The sequence below is a fragment of the Camelus bactrianus genome, chromosome 28, assembly GCF_048773025.1.
Source record: "Camelus bactrianus isolate YW-2024 breed Bactrian camel chromosome 28, ASM4877302v1, whole genome shotgun sequence".
Lineage (NCBI taxonomy): Eukaryota > Metazoa > Chordata > Mammalia > Artiodactyla > Camelidae > Camelus > Camelus bactrianus.
This window is the reverse complement of record NC_133566.1, coordinates 20,071,122-20,092,772: the sequence shown is the minus strand read 5'-3', so window position 1 is coordinate 20,092,772 and position 21,651 is coordinate 20,071,122. Positions and strand designations below refer to the sequence as shown.

The 21,651-nt window shown below is 45.5% G+C and overlaps 1 long non-coding RNA gene across 2 annotated transcripts; it reads right to left on the bottom strand.

The window, feature by feature from the left end:
- Nucleotides 1–12,646: 12,646 nt before the first annotated feature.
- Nucleotides 12,647–20,877, bottom strand: LOC123618030 (uncharacterized). Of its 2 annotated transcripts, XR_012502954.1 has the most exons (3): nt 20,539–20,877; nt 14,207–14,650; nt 12,647–13,157 (listed from the first exon to the last, which is right to left on the bottom strand). It is a non-coding gene; the product is annotated as an uncharacterized LOC123618030 (long non-coding RNA). The 2 variants fall into 2 exon arrangements; XR_006726360.2 differs by lacking the exon at nt 20,539–20,877 and having other exon boundaries at nt 14,207–20,528.
- Between the last annotated feature and the right edge of the window lie 774 nt (nt 20,878–21,651).

Genomic DNA, 21,651 nt, shown 5'->3' with positions numbered 1-21,651 from the left:
TTCTTGTAGTTCCAATTGTACAAGATTTGCTGCCAAAGTTCCATAGGTATTATGTGAGAGCTGGTCCACGTGCAGATGTGTTTTTGATGTATTCTGAGGAGAGGATGAGCTCCACATCCTTCTCTTTACCATCTTGAAGCCCCTCTTAGAAACAAACTTTTGCTTACTTCTGTGGTTTCATTTCTGCGCTTCAAGAGTGGAAGACCAAAGTGCCCAGTAACCAGGACATTTCCCAGAAAATGCACTGGGAGACACAGTACTAATTTTGGGGAAAGATTTTACAGTCCCCAAATAAGTATCATAAATTAATTGCATGGCCAGTCTATTGTACAGATACAGAATAAAACAAGGCCTTGAGAAAGTGGGTGCCTCTGGCACTGAGCCCTGGGAAGGGCCAGCTGAACTTGTAAGACATCACAGCATCCTAGGACCTTCATCAGGCAGAACCCTGGAAGTTGACGTCAGTCGGAGTCTGGCTGGAAGCACATGGTGGGGAAAAAGCAGGCCAGGCTGGCCAGGATCAACAAGCTAGTTAGGGCAGCCAAAGTGGAGATGCTATAGTTTGTTAATCTGTTACTTTCTCCGTTTGTTCAGCCACAATTTATTAAGCTCCTGTTAAGTACTGGGTCCTAGGCTACGTACGCTCAGGGTAAACAAAACGGGTGCTCCTGGATGTCATTCTCTTACAGGTAAGATGAACAGGTAACCTAGATTAATGACAAAATCTGGGATCAAGGAATTCTGTATTCTGATTTAAAACTAAAAGGGCATTAATCTTATTTTTTACCTCCCCAGTGAAATTCGAAAGGCTGAGCCCTTAACACTGAGACACAGGCCTGTTGACTCAATCCCGGAGTTTTTCAGCATTTACTCTGAATTTCCATAGCATTCATTTCTATCTCTGTAATGTTAAATCGATGTTCGCTAGAAATCAGCAAGATTAGGAGGAGTTCGGTACTGGTTAGAAGATAAAAGTCATTGGCCCCATGAATGCAGGTTATCAAGCACCTCAATCATAGCAAAGGCTTTGTTCCACATTGTGGAGAAATCCTGTTCTCTGCAAAAGCCATTCTGCCCAGGAAACTCTCACTCTTGTATCATTGCAGCTCCCAAGACCTTCATCTGAGGCATCTGTGGCTAAAAAGAACCTATTCTTTGACTCAACCTTTTTTGTCCAAATGTTATCTCCTGCAAGGCTGTCCCTCATTTTGTTTCCTGCTACTCAGATGCCAGGTTATTTGAGATGGCTTGTTGTTAGGGGAAAAAAAATCAGTACAGTGTATAATCATATCGCGAGGGTTCTTTGGGTTTTGCTTAAAAAAAAAAAATCCTGTCCAACCTGGCTTAGGCAAAAAGGATTTATTTACTCATATAAATGAGAAGTCCAGGGAGTAGGTTTCGTTTCAGGTGTGCTGATGTGAAGATACAGTCAAATGATGTCTCAGGGACTTGGCTTCTCTTTCCACCTCTCACCTCAAACTTCCGCATTCTCAGGCTGACCCTCCCCCCTCACGGTGACAATACAGCTGCTGGAGCGCAAAGACTACCTTCCTCCTAGGGGTAAGGACAGCCGAGAAGAGAGAACTGCTCTTCAACCTGTTCCAACAAAAACCCTAGACCTAACTTTAAACGGTCTGAGTTGGGTCAAGGGTCCATCCCTGATCCAGTCACCCTGGCCAGGATAAGTGAAGACAGAGCCTGGTTTCAAACTAGCTCATATGCTACCCCTGGAATGAGGGGATGGGTCAGCTTCACTGGAATCGCAGGGACATCACGTGGAGAAGGAGTACATTTCTGAATGAAAATCGGGGAATATTAATAAGTACAGGGTACATGGATGTTAAGCGTGCAAACCCGTCAATGTCCACAACAGTCATGTGCTGAGCTGGAGTTTAAAGGTCCCATTCCAACCTCTTAACCCCTCGGGACTAGAAGGGCTATGCTGAGTCCAAGCCTGGGGTGGACAGCTGTGAGCTGGTGGAGAAAATCTAACTTCTCTGTCATCCCAGCTCTATTCCCAGTGTCCCTGACAAAAACCAGGGCTGGGACAAAGGCCCTGAGATTAAATGCAGACAGAGAGACACACACACACGTCGCCTGTGCACATACATACACATATATGTATAAATGTGTGCACGTGTGTGTGCATATATATCAAGAGAGAGAGTAACTTTTAAGGAATTGGTTCACATGATTGTGGGGACTGGCAAATCCAAAATCCATACGGCAGGTCAGCAGACTGGAAACTCAAGCATTTCTTCCATGTTACAGTCTTAAAGCACAATTCCTTCTTCTCCAGGAAGCCTCAACTTTTGCTCTTCAGGCCTTCAACTGATTGAGTGAGGCCCACCCATATTAGAGCAGATAATCTCCTGTATTTCAAGTCAACTGATTTTAAATGTTAATCACATCCATAAAGTACCTCCACAGCAACATCTAGACTGCATTTGACCAAATAACTGGGCACTATAGTCTAGTCAAGTGGATACAAGAAATGAACCATCACAGCACCTCAGGTTGGTTGCCCATTTCATCCTCAGAAGTACCTGGATTCCACCAGGCATTGACTGTCTGGAACTGGGCACCAGTCTATGCCGTGCCAAGCCTGGCCAGCAGCAAGGAACACCCAGTGCAGAAGTTGGGGTCCCACCCCTACCCAGGGCCAGGAGATGAACTATAAGCTGACTGATGGAGCAGAAATCTGGGGAAAAACTCAGGATGAGCTTGGGACCTCCAAGCCACTACCTCAGGTGTGGGTTGCCTACTTCCTGTCTTCTTTGGAGGGAGGGGAAAAAGCCTCTATGGTATTTCAGTCATTGGGTTTAGGGGGCTTTTCTGTCATATGCAGCTGTTACATGAACCCAATTCTACGTAATACAAAAACCAAAGGAAATGCAAGTCATTGAAGAAAAGATGATAAACAAAGAACTAAACAAGAAAGCATTTTGAGAAAATAAAGCATAATTCAAGATGATGGAATGGAGACTAGAGAGATTTTTTTTTTTTACCATCAATCAATATAAATTTGTTTTTTAAATCTTTTAAAAAGACTCTCAGATTGGGTCAAAACCATTTTCAGTCGTAATTTTTTCAGGAAAGGCCTATTAGCAAAGGTTTTCAGAAAGGTCAGGGTGTTAATAACAAAATAAAATTCAAGCCAGAAAACAGTTAACAGCTAAAGAGTGTTGTGTAATATTGCCACTCTCTTAAAAACATTCATAAACTTTTATGCACTGAATAACATCGCGCGCGCACACACACACACACACACACACGTGTTGTTACCACTTAGAAGGGTGCCAGGCCCAGATGGTTTCACAGATGATTTCTTTCAAAGCTGCAAGAAAGCACTAACTTTATTACCTCAAAATTTGTTTCAGTAGCTAGAAAAAGACATATGCCCACCAAAACATTTCACAGAGCCAAAATGATCCTGCAAGCAAAATCTACCGTGGATATTGCTGCAAAATTCTAAATGAAAAAGTAGCAAAATTAATCAGGATTAAAATATCTAAAATATCAAAGTATTTAAATAATACTACTACAATGCTGCTAATTAAAGTTTATTATAAGAATACAAGGATATTTCAATATCAGGAAATAGATTGTCATAATTCAGCACATTAATTGGTAAAAGGAAAAAATATATATGTTATCATGATATGAGCCCAAAGGTTTTGGAGGTGTTTTTATTTCAACAGTTATATCTGATTTTTTTAAAGTTCTTGGTAAACAAATAATAGATTTCTTTCTTGATAGAACTAAAAATATCTGGTTCATACTACCAGCCAACATGCTATGTAATGGTGAAACATTAGAGTAATTCCATTTAAAATCAGGAAAGAGCTGAGGCTGTGAATTAGCCCCACTGTGTCTTCACAAGAAAAAGAAACGAGAGGCATTACTACTGGAAAGGAAAAGAGGAAAATGTCATTATTACAATAACATAATTCTCCAAATTAAGATTCAGCAAATAAATGTTAGAATCATGGACAGAGGTTAATTAGGTTTTTTAGATCACAAAACAAACATAACTCAATTGTAGCAATATTCAGCTAGAATACATAATTTAAAAATACCAATCATAAAATAAAAAAAACTAAAAAACACAGCAGATCATATTTTCAATAAATTCTGGCAGTCTGTTTTTTTTAAATTCTCAGCAACAGTAAATCCTATTCCCCATGCTCTTTTGCAGTGTATCCTGGCCACTCCCCCATAAGAGATAGAGTCCAGGTCCCTGACCCAGGAATCCAGACTGGCCTTGTGACTTGCTTTGAACCAATAGAATTCAGCTGATTTCTGAGGCTAGACCAGAAAAGGTCATGTCTGGTCCCCTAGGATGCCTGCTCCCATCCACATGCCAGGCAAGAAGTCCAATGCCCTGAGGCCACCAGGTTGGAGAGGACACTCTTAGCATTCCATCCCATGGTCCCCCACAGCCCCAGTTGAGCCCAGCCTTCCAGCATCCCCACCAAGGGGTCAGATATGTGATGACACCACCCTGGAACTTCTAGACCACCCCATTCACTAGCGGAGCACCACAAAGTGACCTCAGTTGATGTCACAAAGCACTTGATCAAAGTTCTGACCCACAGAATGCAAAATGGTGCATCCACTGTGGAAAACAGCTGGGGGATTTCTCAAAAAGTTAAATATAGAACCACCATATGACCCAGCAATGCCACTGCTAGGTACATACCCAGAAGAACTGAACAGACGTTTGCATGCTCATAATCACAGCAGCATTATTCACAATGGCCAAAAGGTGGGCACAACCCTAGTGTCCACCAACAGAAGAACAGATAAATAAAATATGGTATGTACATACAGTGGAATATTATTCAGCCATAAAAAGGAATGAAATTTTGATACATGCTTCAACCTGGATGGACTTTGAAAACATTATGCTCAGTGAAATAAGCCAGACAGAGCAGGACAAATCATATATTGCACTTACATGAGCTCCCTAGAATAGGCAAATTCACGCAGAGAGAAATTAGAGTGGAGACTACGGGGGACTGGAGGAAGGGCTGAGGGGAGGGAGAAGTGAGGGTTGTTCTTAATGGGTACAGAGTTTTGTTGGGGATGATGGAAAAGTTTTAGGTGTAGAGAGTGGTGATGGTTACAAAATACTTTGAAGGTATTTAATGCCACTCAACTGTACACTTAAAAATGGTTAAAATGGTAAACTCTATGCTGCATACATTTTACCACAACAAGATTTCCCTGACCCACAGAATACGTGATACAGCAAAAGAGCTGTTTAAGCCACTAATTTTGGTGTCATTTGTTAAGCAACAGTAAACCAGAACAAACTATGCTTAGGAATAAATTTAGCGAGAAATGTACAGAACAGTATCAAAACACTACCGGTGGAAGCTGAGTAAGCTATTTTCGAGAAACAGAAGGTCCCTCCACTTCCTCCCTTCTCTCTTCCTTTGGGGTCAGCCCACATCATCTCTCCCTCATTGGTCTTTAGACTCCACCCACCCACCCACCCACACTCACACCCACACCCACACCCACCCACACACACACACACATACCGCCATTCCCTCCCAGGGTGGCCTAATGATGCTATAATCCACCTGAATTTGCTTGCGGCCAGCATTGCTCACCAACGCACCTGTCACTCAGGAACCAATTTGTACCAGGGGGCATTTGCCCCACTATAATCTTTATCAAACTCGTAAATAAACATTTAATAACAGTATCCTCATGTACATGTAATAAAGACATCTCTAGAAAATGTTGCTTTTTAAAATTAAACTGCAAAAGCAGTGTCCTTCTTGGGCACAAAGCAAATCCGTAGGTGCCTCCCTCATTCCCAAGCTGCAGACCGCCCTCTTGCAAATGGATTGCTCCCCCCAGCCCCTTCTTTCTAGAAATTCTGGAAGCCTTACGGACTACAGACACGAAATAGGTGAAGAGCCCTTTAGCCAAGGCTGTTCCATCTCTCGCGTCCAGCACCCCCCACCCCCGGGGGTGCTGAGCTGCTGACAGCCCTCCCACAGCTGCGTCCCCTCTTCTGCCCACAGGCTCAGGGTGCTGAGGGGGTCTTTCCAGAACCTCTCGGTAATGGTCTGGGGTGGGCTGTCTGCCTGGACTGCCCAGACGCCAGGCCTAGTCCACGGCCTCCCCAAGCCTGGACGCCACAGGCAGACCCAGGGCAGGTCTAAGCCAGCGAGACGCGCAGGGCTGTTATTTAACAGCTCAAGCATCATGAGAGGGTTTGATGACTCAAGTAGCCATTTCTTGAGTCAACATCGTTCATGTGGGAAGGAATTGCACCTGAGGGTGTTCAGGATCAGCAATGGGGCTGGAGTGGAATGCACCCCAAGGCCGGCCTCTACTGGGCTCAAGGCTCCAGGGCCGCGTGGAGCAAAGAGCAGCCTGCGATCCAAGCCACAGACATGCGCGTAAACCTGACTCCCTGGTCCTCACCCGCAGGTGAACGCGGAGACCCCGCGGGGCGGACAAGCGCCCTCTGGCGGCCGGTCGTGGAGGTGTCCACAGAGAGCGTGCCCCCAGTAACTCGTCATATGGAGTGCCTGCTCCATGCCAGGCGGGGACGTTGCACAACTCGCAGGACACCCGGAGGCGCCATTCTCCCAGAACCCAAAGTGAAGTTGCCCCTGGAGTTAAGAATATGTGGTCTTTTCTCAGGCTCTGAGGGACCCACAAGCCAGTGGAGGAGAGGACACGCGCTAGCTGGACCTTGAATAAGGCGAGGAAAGGGAGAAAGGGCCTTCTGGACAAAGGGCACGTGCCTGGACAGTGGTTGTAGAGGAGCTTGCCATGTTCTGTCTGGCTAGAGCCTACATGCCTGGGATGCAGATGGAAAAGGCTTGGGGGAAAAGCTTGGGAAGGGTCCCCAGAGCCATGCTGGGGGAGGTCAGGCTTTATCTTGTGCCAGACATCTCACATGTAAGTAGCTTGCAGACATCCGTTGTTAAGCCAGCACAGTGTTGGCATGACTTCGAGAGGAGCTTGTGCTCTCACCAGACCTCAGCATCCCCTGTACTCTGCAGTTACCTGCAGCTTCACCCACATGCATCACTGCCCCAGCCCTGAAGCATGTGACCTCTGCAAGGTCATGGGGTGCTGGTTCTGGAGAGCATACCTAGGAACTGGCGGAAGAGAGAGGCAAGCCTGCCAGCGGCTCCATTCCCTATCAGCCTCCATCCCCTATCAGTGGATGATATGGATGGTGAGGGGCCCACCCCCATCATCATCAGTAGATAATGACATGAGGTGCCCAGCATCCCAAGGGAAGGCTGTGCCCTGGCCCCTTCCGGACCCCGGACACAGAGGACTCACTGCAGGGTCAGCTTTCCTGTCCTTGCTTAGGCCAACCCTGTCTGGGCTGCCCCTATGTCCAGGACTGCCCCTTCCTCCCTGGCCCAGGACTCCCCCTTTTCTGTGACTCTGTCCTCTCTGAGGGAAGCACTGGATTGTTCGAGGGAGAGCAGACTTCTCTCGTGCAAGGTTGGAGGGACCCAAAGGAACTCAAACCACCAGCCTGCAGGCAACCACAAGCAGGCTCCTGGTACTCCGGGGCACAGGTGGTGGCTATTGGGCCAAAGACCTTAGAAGGGGAGACAAGCGCCATCTGGTGGCCACTTATGGAGTGGCAGCAGAGAACTGGCTCACATATTCATATTTTGCTACGACTCTGTTCCAGGTCTTGAGCAAAGCAGAAAAAAATCCAGCACGGGGAACTACATTCAATATCTTGTAATAACCTACCATGAAAAAGAATATATATGTGTATAACTGAATCACTGTGCTGCACACCAGAAACTACCAAAACATTGTAAATCAACTATATTTCAATTAAAATAAATAAATAAATAAATAAATAAATAAATAAATAAATAAATAAATAAATAAATAAATAAAGTGCATTTTTACAAAGTCAAAAAAAAAAAAAATCCAGAAAGCGGTGTCGTCTCTAAAAGTCACACTATACCAGACACAACAAGTTTAATACTTTCTCTCTTCTCTGGCCACAGTTGACCTTCTCCACGGTCCCCAAACAGGTCACACATCCCCCTCTAATGTTACTCTTCTGTCCAGATTAAGGGCCCCTCCTTCTGGCAAGAACCTGCTCATCCTTGGAGATGCTTTTGTGGTCCCCGGTGGCTAATGCCTTCCTCCTGTGCGCTCCCAAACCTTGGACCCGGTCCTGCACTCAGGGCTGTTCGGGGGTCACACCTTGGCCCTGCTACCGTCTCGCACATCAGGTGTGTGGCCCCTGAGGAGCTACTGAGCAGCCCTTCGTTCCTTCCTCTGGGATCGGAGTGACTGCTGTGGGTCAGGTGCCACGAGAGGCACCAGGAGGAAAGAGATGCCGTGGTAACATTGGTGTCCCCTTCTCCTTTTTTGGCAGGGGGTAGATAATTAGGTTTATTTATTTGGTTTTTCAGTGGACGTGCTGGGGACTGAATCCAGGACCTCGTGCATGCTAAGCACACGCTCTACCACTGAGCTATACCCTTTCTCCTGCTTGTTTACCTTTCAGCTTGAGAGGCGTTGAGGAGAAGTAAAAGAGGACGTAACTTTCATAGAAGACGCTTTCAGGGGACCCTTAAAAGAGAGTATTAGTGGAGCCTCAGTGAAGTCTTCTGTGGGTCTGCTTTCTTCCTTTCCGAAGCTGCCTTTCCATCCACACGCACACACTTATATTGAGCGCCTCTCAACACAAGCCCGATCTGAGTGCGTAGAGACCCAAACCCAGACGGGGGGGTCCTTTTTTATTACCTTTACTGATGAGCACCACTCAGAGACAGACAGGAGGGCAGGTCTGAAGGCATTCTGAGGAAAGCAGGTCTGGGGCCAGTGACCTCTCCCCAAGCTGTTTGTAAGAGGAGAAGATGCCACAGAGCTTAGATATTTTCTTAAGGATTATAAGCTTGCATGGAGTGTTTGCATTTGATGATCCTTGCAGTTCTCTCTCTGGCCAATGTTTTTCCTTCTTCTTCTTCCTCTTTATCTTCTTCTTTTTTATCTTGTTACATTGTAAGTATTTTCTTAAGTCACCTTCCATCTATTCTGGCATAGGTGGGGTATACACATACGGACGTGTAGTCAGAGACTGGGAAGTAAGAGGGCTTCTGAATTCATGAGTGACTAGCGAGGGGGTGAAATACCCAGGCTGGAACAGGAGGGGGCGCAGGTGAGTATGAGTTGCGTTCTGGTCACATAAGGAGACACAGGGGATGACCTAACCTTTCTTGTTCCAGCCTCTGGTGAAGTCGCTTGGTCTCACTAACTGCTCTTCAGCACTCTTTTCTGTTCAAAAACATCCATCCTAACTTTCAAAAGATGCCTTAGAGAAAACAAGAAAAAAAAATTTTTTTAATTTTATATGAATGCTTTCTCCCTTAAGACAGGGTATGTGGCAACATGCTCAGAGATGCATGTTAAACCAGCACCTGAAGTGCCTCACTGGGTCACGCAGTCTACCCAGGAGCAGCAGATCTTCCAAACGACATTTTGGGCATGCAAATAGAGCGGAGAAGAAAAATTAGTGAGAGATCTTTGGCATCTTTGGTAATAAGGATGATCTGAACAGATTGCTACTCTGCACAGAAGCTTCTCGAGGTGGGCAGGTCTACCCACCCTCCAAACCGCCCCATCCCACCCCCACCCCAAGCCTCCTTTTCCCAGCTGGTACTTGAAATGTGACTTAATTATCAGATTTTTCTTACCCTGTAGACAGCCCTGATTGGGTGATTAGGGAAACCCTCACTGTCTTTCCTGAGGATGGAAAGACCGAGGAACAGGAAATGCAGGATTAACTCTTCAATGGAATGGAGGACAGTTACCTTTTATTGGGTGCTTACTATGTGCTAGTCTTCCCATTTAGTGACCCTTTCAGTCCTCACAACCCAGGAGAGAGTTGCCATTATTATCCTAATGTTGCAAATTAAGGGCATTGAGGCACAGAGAGGTTAAGCGACTTGTTAAGCAAGGCTACACACACAGGAATCAAACACCAGAGGCCATGCTTTTAAGGACCACGATACATTGCTTCCCATCATGTGGGTCCCGTTTTATGACACGGACATAAATTATGTTATTTACTCTCAATATAGTACCATGAGTTAGACGCTAGCCCCAATTTTCTGATGAGAAAACTGTGGCCGGAAAGGTTAAGTGACTTCTCCCCCAAACACCCAGCTATTAATAGAGGTGGAATTCCATTCTCGGGAAATTTCCCATCACACCACTGGAATGCAAGGTCAATGAGGGCAGAGATTTTTCACTTTGGCTCATTGCTGTTTCCCCAGCACTGAGAAGAGAGCTAAGCATTCAGCAGGTACTCAGTATATATGTGTTGAATAAATGGAGGCTTCCACTGCTATAAATCCAGAGATAAGCAATTAGATTAGAATCACGTATCCATTCTGACAGCCTTGGCTTCACTGTACAGTATCCAGACGTCTCCCAGACTGCATGCGGCCCAGACTCTCCAACTTACATATACGGGGAAGTTGTACAATATACATCTACTCATCTCACCTCCGTCTTGTTCCAGAAAGGGTTTAAGACAGTGTACGGGCCGAAGAGAAATGAAAACTGAGGCAAAAACAAGATGGAGACAATGTAGAGCCAGAATGGGGCTCAGTAGTTTGTAGCTTAAAGAACTCAGTGCTTGCTAGGAGGGTCTTGTATCCTGCTCCAGGCTTCCTAGCAGCCTGTGGGAAAAGGAATCTGATTGGCTACACGATTCACAATGTCTACGAGATAAAGGCAAGCTCGTGGCTTCAAGGCAGGATGACTCTTCTGAGTCCTAAGACCAGAAAAACGTCTCTCCTGGAGTTTCTCATGAAGGTGACTGCGTGAGTGATTTATTAGAAACTTCCAAACTGAAGCCAAAGAGGGAAGTTCCCAGGGTAAGAATGTAACTGAGCCTTTGCGGAGTCTAACAGAGCTTATAGCTCACCCCACTGGACTACACCCTGGGAAGCAAGTTCCCATGCGTTGTCAGAGTGTGTTCATGCCGTTGCGTGAAGTCGGAACAGTTTTCTAAGTTCATTAGCTGAGGACGCACCAGTAAGCCTGCAGAGAAGGATGTTCCTCCTGGAATTCCTTCAGCCCTTCTCAGGTGCCTGGGGTGCACTGGCAGCTTCTCTGAGCTGCATTGAGACACGACCAACATTAATTCTCTTCAGTCATTTAGTTACTCCAATCCTTCCGTAAAGTCTCTTCCAGACATATGGCCTTACAAAGGGATCATGGTGGTGACGGAGGTGGGGGTGATTATGGCAGTGGTCACGGTGGTAGCGAAGGAGATGAGGGTGGAGCTGGTGTCAATGGTGGTAGCGGAGGTGGTGGTGTAGAAAATCATGGCGGTGGTGGTGCTGATGGTAGTGATGGTGGTGGTGGTGATGGTGTGGTTTGGCGTAGTGCTGGTGGTAATTATGGTGGTGTTGCAGGTGATGGCGGAGGGGGTGATGGCGGGGGTGATGTGATGGAGCTGGTGGTTTGGAGAACACAGAGAATGGGCAGGACAAAGCCTCTGGCCACCTTTCAGCTTCTACTTTGCTTCCTATCAAAGTATATACATTGGGAGATTCTCCCCAAACAGGACGGGACACAACTGAAAATGACACTTTGCTGAATTAATTACATTGTAGAAGCATTGGAGAATAATCCTTATGGACATAGGAAAAAATACCATTTATTGGTAAGTTAAATAAAAAAAGATTGCAAAAGGAATACATACAGTATAATTATATAAATTATACTAGTAATGAAAAAAATTAAGACCAAAAAAGTTAAAAGTGGGTACCTTGGGCAGGATGGCAGGCTTATGGGTGGCTTTTATTTTCTCATTTGTGCCTTTCTATTTATCTCAAATGCTTACAAAAGTAAACAGAATGCCATTAAAAAAAAAAAAGTAAAAAGAAAAAGAAACAGAATACCCACTAGGCTGACTATCATCAGAAAACAGATAATAACCAGTGCTGGCACAGATGTGGAGAAATTGGAGCCCGCATACTCCATTAATGGGAATGTAAAATGGTGCAGCCACTTTGGAAAATAGTCTAGCAGTTTCTCAGGTGGTTAAATATAGAGTTAGCATAACACCCCAAAATTCCTCTCCCACGTATATTCCCAAGAGAAATGAAAACATAGGTCCACATGAAAACTTGTCCGTAACAAATGGATAAGCAAAATGTGGCATGTACATACAATGAAATATTGTTCAGCCTTAAAAAGGAATGAAATTCTGAAACATGCTTCATGAGTGAAACTCGAAGACATTGTGCTAAACAAGATGTCCGATGCAAAAGGATGAATTTTGTATGATTCTACTTTTATGAGGCACTAAGAGGCAAGTTCATAGAGACAGAAAGTAGAATGGTGGTTGCCAGGGGGCTGGGGGGAGGGAAGAATGAGGAGTAATTGTTTAATGGGTGGAGTCTCAGTTGGGGGAGATAAAAAAAGTTCTGGCAACGGGTGGTGGTGACGGTTGCATGACAATGTGAATATACTTAATGCTCCTGAACTGTACACTTCAAGAATTATTAAAATGGCAAATTTTATCTTTAGGTATATTTTATCATAATTTTTAAGATTACCAAAACTTTAAAAAAGAAGTGGAACTAAAACAAATACAGTTTGATCAATGTAAGCATTTTATACGTTTAATTAACTATTCTATGACAATTAAAAAGTGGTTAAAGGGGTAACTTTTATATTATGTCTATCTTACCACAATAAAAACATTTGTACTTGAATATTCACAGCCGCACTCTTCACAATAGTCGAAAAGTGGAAACAACCCAAAAGTCCATCAACTGATGATACAGATAAACAAAACGCAGTATATCCGCTCAATGAAGCCTTATTCAGCAATAAAAAGGAAAGAGGTTCTGATGCGTGCTACAACGCTGATGAACCTTGAAAGCATTCTGCTACGTGAAAGGACACAAAGCACAAAGGTCATATGGTTGCATAATGCCGTTTATATGAAATGACCAGAATGGACAAGTCCATGGACAGTGGAAGTGGTGGCTGGAGCTGGAAACATTTGTCCTGAGGAGTAAACGTGGAGTTGCTGCCGGCTGGGTTTCTTCTGGGTGTGATGGAAACATTCTGATTGTGGTGGGGGTTGCACAGCTCTGTGAACATGTCGAAAGCTACAAATTGTACAATCTAAATGAGCAACTAGTAGGGTATGTGAATTCGGTCTCAATGCAACTGTTACCAAAAACAGTAAATGGGGAAAAAAGGCAATCTGTAAAGGCATAAGCAATTTTAAATAATTTTGAAATGCTAGATGGTCGAGACACAGATTCAACAGTAAAAGAACAACAAATAAAACCATTTAAATCCAGGGCTGACCTCTCCGTGAGATGCCACGTTGATCAAACAGCTTTTGGTTCCACAGGGCAAGGGGAACTTGTGTGGTTCAAGGCTGCTAAGTTCTGAATGTTTGTGTCCCGACCTCACCCCCAACCCCCGCAATTCATATGCCGAAATCCCAGTCCCCAAGGTGATGGCGTTAGCAGGTGGGAGCCCTTGGGTGTGATTAGGTTATGAGGGTGCCGCCCTTGTGAATGGGGTTAGTGCCTCCTAAAAGAGGCTGCTCAGAGCTCCCAGCCCCTTTCTCCTGTGAGGACATAGCCAGAAGACAGCTGTCTATGAACCAGGAAACAAGCCTTCAAAATGTTAGGTAATTAGGTAAGTAGGGGCACGGGGCAGGCAGGTGGAGGAGAGGGAGGAGGGTCCGGAAGACGGAGTTGTCCCAGCCTCCAGCATAAAGGGCTTTCCTTCTAAACACGTGCCAGTGAGAAACCGGTTAGAAAACCCAACAGCCACGACTGCAAGGTAGCAGAAAGGACTTAACCGGACGTGAACCAGTGCTCATTGTATTATAATTAGCCTTGCAGTTCAGGCCCCCCCACGGGTTCTTCTGTGTGCATCATGGGTAGGACATGCGCAAAGGGGCCAACATGACTCTGCTCCAGGGACAAGAGCCACCAGTCAATCAAGAGACCATGTCTAAGCGAGGGTGTGAGAGGAAGGGAGACAAAACCCACTGCTTTTCCCCTTGGCTCAGCCCGCCTCCCGCTCTTGGAGGTGTACCTTTTCCTTTTCTAAATAAAACTTCCAAAGTCTTTCACTACACAACTCACCATCTCTGGACTGTAAACTTATGTTGTATGTCAAGAATCGGGGTCTTTACCTTTTTGGGGTAACGGACACTGAATCCGCCAGCTTCTTGAACTTGCACTTCCCAGCGTCCAGGATGGTGGGAGATAAATTTCCATGGTTTATAAGCTACCCAGTCCGTGGTATTTTGTTTCGGCAGCTTCAAAGGACCCAGACAAAGGTCAAGCATCGCACAGCCATCCTCAGGCAGTCCCAGCAGACTGAAGGCTTCCAGCCGAGTGGCACCCGAGAAAACGGGGACGGGGGGGTGGAGAGTATGTGCCCAGGACATCTACCCTGGATGGGGACACTTACAATGGTTTATAAATGCATGAAATGTCACATCAAAATCTCGCGGGTGGGAAGGGGTAAGTTGGGAATCCAAGATTTGCAGACACTAACTACTATACATAAAATAGATAAACAACAAGTTTCTGCTGTGTAGCACAGGGAACTATATTCAGTATTTCGTAGTAACCTATAATGGAGAAGAATATGAAAAGAAATATATGTATGTATATGGATGACTGAAACATTATGCTGTACACCAGAAATTGACACAATGCTGTAAACTGACTACACTTCAATTTTTTTAAAAAGCGTTAAAAAATTTTTTTTGCATATGCCTCTGCCACTCAGGAAAAAAAAAAATCCTGGGTACCAGTATGGAGTGACTGCCTCCGGTATAAGAGTGTCGTTCTTGCATCTTCTCCACTCTCCCCATCTCCGCCCTTCCCTGACTCCTGGGTGGCTACTCTCACTTGCTTTCTCTGCCTGGCCCCTCAGGTACACCCAACCCCCTACTTAGGGTTTCTAAGGGAAATAGGGGAGTTGGCTCCTCAACCCTTCTCTTTGGTTTGAGGGAGAAAGAGATGGGGGGGTCACCCTGTGGCTTCTTTTCACCTTTAAAAAATGTTTTGCAATTCTTGGCTAAATTTAAAATGTGAACCAGGAAAGAAAAGGCACGGTGGGGAGAGAGGCAGGGGACAAAGCCCCTCCCTGGAGGGAAGACAAGTCTAGATTTAGAAACTGCCAGGAGCTGGTTCCTCCCACTGCCTTGGCCTTGAACATGCAGTGAAGGAGGACTTCAGCCAGGACTTAGGAGGCACTGGAGGTCCCGCCTTTGTGGTGGCCATGTGGCCGTTACACTTTGGTTTCAGTTTTAAGCATGTGGCTTTAAAGGGGACTTTCCCCGTCAGAGCAGGAAGAGTTGACAACTGGAACAGCCCCAGAGCAAGGAGCAAACCGAGCTGAACTCAAACAGCTACAGCTGGCGAGCTGTGAAGCCCGAGATGCTGGAGTTACCCGCACAGCTGCAGCCAGCAGCTGGGGCCAACCAGGCGCCCATCAGGTCGGAGCCTTGGGACCTGACACGGTCCAAACCCCGAGGCTTGTGAAAGCACAAAGCCTTTCGCAGGGAGTGGAAAAGGAAATGAAAGTTAACATTAGGTTGAGCAGCTACTGGTAACACTGAAAATTCAAGTCTAGTCGATGTGAAGAAAGACGGCTTTCTGGTGGAGGATACAGGATCATTGCAACGGAATCAGCCAGGTACACCCTTCCAGAGACACAATACGCGATCCCCCTCCTTATCCTCAGTGAAGGAAAGTAGGGAGAGGGGTGTTATTAAAAAAAAAAAAAAAAAAAGACACCACATTTAAAAAGATACTACATTAAAATTTCAAATGGTAAAACGTACACAGTGACATTTCCCTCTCCTCATTCCTTGGAAACCCAGTTCCTCTCCCCAAAGGAATTCTAAGGTTTTTTTGTTTCCATCCAGAGCTAGTTTGTACATATACAAGATACATATATAATTTTTCCTCCTTTTTTCTTAAAAGGACAGCATATTGTAACACAGTTCAGACACTTGCTTTTTCACTTTCCAGTATATCATGGAGAATGTTCCAGAGCAGCATATACAGAGCTTCCTCTCTGATTTTATAGTTGCATAGTATTCCTTTGTGTTATCTGTGTTATCACACCATCTTTTTTTTTAATTAACGTTGAACATTAAGATTATTTCCAGTCTTTGTTATTACCATCAGTGCTACAGTGAAAAACCTTGTATATATGTAATTTCTTATATATACAAGGAAAAATACAGTCCCTGAAGAGAAGATGCTGGAAAACTTTTGCTAGTTATTGCCAAACTTTCCTAAATAAAATCCGTGCCCAGACTCACAGACACAGAGAACAAACTGATGGTTACCAGGGTTAGGGGAGGGAGAGGGAAGAGATAAATTGGGAGTTTGAAATTTGCAGACACTCACTACCATATATGAAATAGATAAACACCAAGGTCCTACTGTACAGCACAGGGGACTATGTTCAATACCTTGTAGTGACCTATAATGAAAAAGAATATGAAAAAGAATATGTGTATGTATGTGTGTGACTGAACGATGATGCTGTACACCAGAAATTGACACGACGTCGTAAACTGACTATACTTCAATTAAAAAAAAAAAATCCGTGCCAACTTTACCCTCCCCTTTGCAATACGGGGCCCGTGTTCCAGGCACAAATTGAGATGATTGCAACCCCCCTGGGTGCTGAGAAACTGCACAAATGGCTCAGCCGCGGGGGAAAAGGCTGCTCCTTCCTTCCAAAGCTTTTCCTTTGTACCTTTATTCTTTGCAGTCATCAGATTCAAGACAGTCATTTGTTAAGGCAATCTCCCCAACTCTGGCTTGTGAACCCCCCAAAAAACTAACTTTAGGCCTTATCTACCCTCATACTTCCAGTACCCGGTCCAGAGTAGGTGATCAGTAAATGTTTATAAGATGCGTGAGCAAATGAATAAACTGGGCTGCTAGCTCCCATCTAGGAAAAAGAATTGGAAACCTGTAGAATAAGGGCTAAGGCTGGAATAACCTTAAGAGATTTCTTGACTCCCTGAACTATCCTGTGTTTTGGGTTTTGTCTCCTCATTTGTCTATCCCTAGAGAGATTAGCAGCTAAATATCAAAGACCAAAACTTTGCAGGCAGCTGGAGGATCCTGGCTCGGCCAGCAGGCATCTTCACCCTTTGGGGCCCCCTGAACCGTACAGCCGAGATGCAGCTTCCACCCAAGTCCCAGGCCGTGACTCAGTGGTGCCGTGTTTCCATCCTGCATGGAAGGATTTCCCAAAAGCTGCCAACTACCAGGCACTTGGCTGTCTGAGCTCTGCCTGGGTGGGGTTTCAGAGCTTTGCCCTCCCACCCAAAGTGAACATTTGTTGCTTCCCCAAACACCCCAAGGATTCATTCCTCCTTATCCAGCACAAGAGCCTGCTGCTGGCCCTCGACCTCAGAGGTGGGTTCAGGGGCCAACAAACAATCAGACTGGCCGCATGGGAGGGACCCTCAGGGCCGTGCTGAAGGCTCTTCTAGATAAGAGGCTCGCTCATTCCGCCTAGAACGGCCAGAAAGGAATGGGCTGGAGCTACTGCAGCCATTTTTTTGCCACCGCGAGCTTGCCGAGAATAGAGCCTAAAGACAGGAGGTGAGATTAAATCACCAAGGAATGAACTCAAGGTCCTGATATTTCTATCCCACCAGGGCTAAAGTTAGATTTACCCTCCTGGAGTTTTGAGTTATGTTAGCCAATAAACTCCCTTTTTGCTTAAACCTGTGCATGCCAGGTTTTTGGTTTTAGGCAAGAAACAGCCCTAACACGTGACCCCCTGAGCATGGATCACATGAGACACTATTTTGCAAGCTGCCAGAGGCCAGAGCTAGAGGCTTGGCTGTAGGTAAGAGGTTCCTTGTGAAGATTAATGAAAAGAAAAGGTTCCTGGAATACACTGGTGAAGCAAAGACGCTAAGCCAGAAAGAGGTATTCTGCCCTGCACTGAGATACAACAGACGCGTTAGTCATGGAAGAGAATGGGAAGTGGATGAGTCAAAAGCCAGGCCTGGGGGTTGTTAGCTCAGCCCAGGAGTGGCGATGGGGCTGTCAGTCAACTTCTTTGACCGTGAAAGACAATAATAAATGATTTTCATTGTTTGGTGCCACTACACACTAAATGACTGGAACAATCCTCTTTCCCACATCTGCTTTCCTTTCATATCTCCTGCCTTGGTTAGTGCCATTATCACCAAGCTGGAGGGTCCACACACCAGCCAGCAGCTGGACCCAACCATGTGACCTGCAGGTTGGAGACTCAGGACCTGACACAGATCGAACCCTGAGGTTTGTGAAAGCACAAAGCCTTTCATAGTAGGTGGAAAACCTACATGTATCTTTGGTTTTTGGTACGTAATACATCTGGGTTTTGTCCCTTGGAATCTCCAGGAGAATAAGAGTGTCTTTTGTATATTAATGAAATGACTGGCAGATGGGGACCCTTAGACAGACCTAGATGGGATGGGTGCTGGTCACCTGAAAGACCAAGAAATAATTAGGGACTTGTAACTTTCAGTCTTAACCCCCGACATCTGGGAAGGGAAAAGGGGCTGGAGATTACCAACAGCCAATGATTTAATTATCCAGGCCTCTGTAATAAAACCACCGTGGAAATCCTTAAATGACGCAGCTCAAAGACCTTCTGGGTTGGTGGCATGTTGAGGTGTCAGGAGGTGGCACACCCAGAGGGCACAGCCATACCACCTCCCCCCAACACCTTGCTTGCCCTACGCATCTCTTCTGTTTTCTGTCTTTAAAAAAAAAATGGGGGGAGGTAGTAATTCAGTTTAATTTTTAATTTTTTTTTAAATAGAGGTACCGGGGATTGAACCCAGGACCTCGTGCATGCTAAGCACGCCCCCTGCCCCTGAGCTATGCCCTCCCCGCATCTCTTCTGTTTGGCTCTTCTTGAGTTGTGTGCTTTATAATAAACTGGTGAACGGGAGTAAAGTATTTCCCTGAGTTCTGTGAGCCATTCTAGCAAATTACTGGCCCTGTAGAGGGGGTTGCAGAAGCCCCCCACTGACAGCTGGTGGGTCAGCGGTGCAGGTGGGAACCTGGGACTTGCCTTTGGTGTGTAAAGTAGAGGCAGACTTGTGGGGCTGAGCCCTTAACCTGCGGAGTCTGACACTAACGCCTGGGAGATATTGCCAGAATCGAATCGAATTGTTGGACACCCCTCTGGGGTCTGGAGAGTTGGAGAACTGGCTGGTGTGAGGGAAAAACCCTCACGCTGGTTGTCAGAGTACTGTAAGTAAGAACGGTTCAGACCTCCCCTACTTCCAAACCGGAGAACCTGGCGTCGTCTTAGATGCCACCCGCTCACTGCCCGCCCTCAGCACCGCCCCGCCCAGTCACTTGACAGGTTATCCTGAGTCAACCTCCCAAATAGCCCTTATTTCCCCCCTAAGCCTTTTGTTCATCTGTTTACTCATCCAGCCCGGTATTTACTCATCACCTTTCCCATGCCATGTTTTTTATACCAAGTGTTGGAAACCAAAGATTAGGGAGATCTGGCCCCTGCCTTAGGAAAACCACAGTCCAGAGGTAATTTAGAAACACAAATACAATCATAAGGCAATGGAAAGAGGGGAAGGGTGCAGCTCAGTGGTAGGGTGCATGCCTAGCATGCATGAGGTCCTGGGCTCAGTCCACAGTACCGCCATTAAAAAAAATAAAAAAACAAGTAAATAAGCATAATTACTTTCCCCTGCAAAACTAACTAACTAACTAACTAAATAAATAAATAAATAAATAAATAACTAAATAACTAAATAAATAAATAAATAAATAAATAAATAAATAAATAAATAAATAAATAAATAAATAGAGCAATGGAATTCACACAGAGACAGAGAAATGCCCTGCTCCTCACGGAGCCCAAAGCAGGGGTCCCTGACCGAGCTGGGAGTGGCTGGGGACAGGGTGAGGGTGTCAGCTAACTTTTCTTGGTTTTCAGTTTGCAAGTTTAAAGCCCAGAGTGGGGGTGAGTATAGGTCAGTGGTAGAGCACATGCTTAGTGTGCATGGGTTCCTGGTTCAGTCCCCAGTCCCCCCGGTTAACAACAACAAAAGAGCAAAATAGTGGGGGAAGGTACGGCTCAAGCGATAGAGGGCGTGCTTAGCATGCAGAAGGCCAGTTCAATCCCCGGTACCTCTTCTAAAAATAAATTTAAAAAAAAACCTATTATCTCTCCACAAAATTTTAAAAAATCAAATTAAGAAGAGCAAAATAAATAAATAAAAGTTTAAAGGCTGAAGGAGAACTGGCCATGCCAAGAAGGAAGAAGGGCACATAAGCAGAGCGGGCAGCTTGGAGAATGGCCCAGAGGTAAGGGCAGCGTGGACAAGAGATGGTTAACTGCTCTCCCCACCCATTCTCCTCCGCCAGAAAGTCTCTCTAAAGCTCAAATTTGACTTCCTGGCTGTAACCCTCCACTAGTTCCCCTTCCTGATCTGTGGCCTCTCAGCCTCACCTCTCAGCTTCTTAGGGTGCCCCTGGCAGTATTTCCCGTCTCTGGACCGTCATCTCTGCTCCTCCGTCTGCCTGGAACGTCCCGCCTACCTTGCTTGATGTGGCGAACTCCTATTCGCACTTCAGAGTGACTCAGCTGTGGCTCAGACGCGACTTGTTGCACAAGGATCCCCTCTCACCGGCACTCACCTCTGTGGCGCACGTATTCCAGGGCCGGGAACTCCACTTGTTTGCAAGTCTCCCTCCTGCTCCGGCTGTGAGGGGCACGGGCACCAGGACTGGCCTGCAATGGCTCTCCAGCAAGGCTCTGACTTCTCAGCTGACCTACCTCCTCTTTCTCCGTGAATCTGTGTAGACTCCCACTTAGAATCATGTGATGCTGTGGCTTAGAGGCACTGGGTAACAGTGACTGTGATTATGAGATTGTCCTACTTTATGTAACATATGAATTTATGTACATTATGACTAAGACTAGTAAAATTCGTTTGTATTTAAAAAAATTGCAATGAAGGGTAGAGTGTGCGCTTAGCATGCATGAGGTTCTGGGTTCAATCCCCAGTACCTCCATTAAAAATAAATTAATTATAAAAATAAATAAGACTAATTACCTCCCTCCCCCCCAAAAAAAATCCCAAACGCAGCTGAATTGTATTTAATTACAAAAGCAAAGCTCTCTCTGTGGACAGCATTCAAGCAATAAGCTAAGAAAGACAGCCCATCTGTACCAGCCTCCCACTTCCTGAATCCTAATCACAGATATGACAATTATTAAGTTCTGGGTATGTGTCCTTTAAGACTTTTTCAGGCCGATACAAATGTGTCTGCAATTTTGCACACACCACCCCCAAAATACACGTATGTATTTAAACAACTTGATGGATCTCTTTGTCAAAACATGTAATCCTATTTGGTTCTCTTTAATAGCCGCATGGTAAGAGTTCATCGTATCAGAGGTCAGCAAACCATGGCCTCCAGGCCAGAGACGGCCGGCCCAGCACCCAAATCAAGTTTCACTGGCTCACAGCCGAGCCCATTCATTTCCGCATTGTCTGGGGCTGCTTTTGCAGGACAGCAGTTGAGATGAATAGTTGCATCCGACACACAAAGCCTGAAA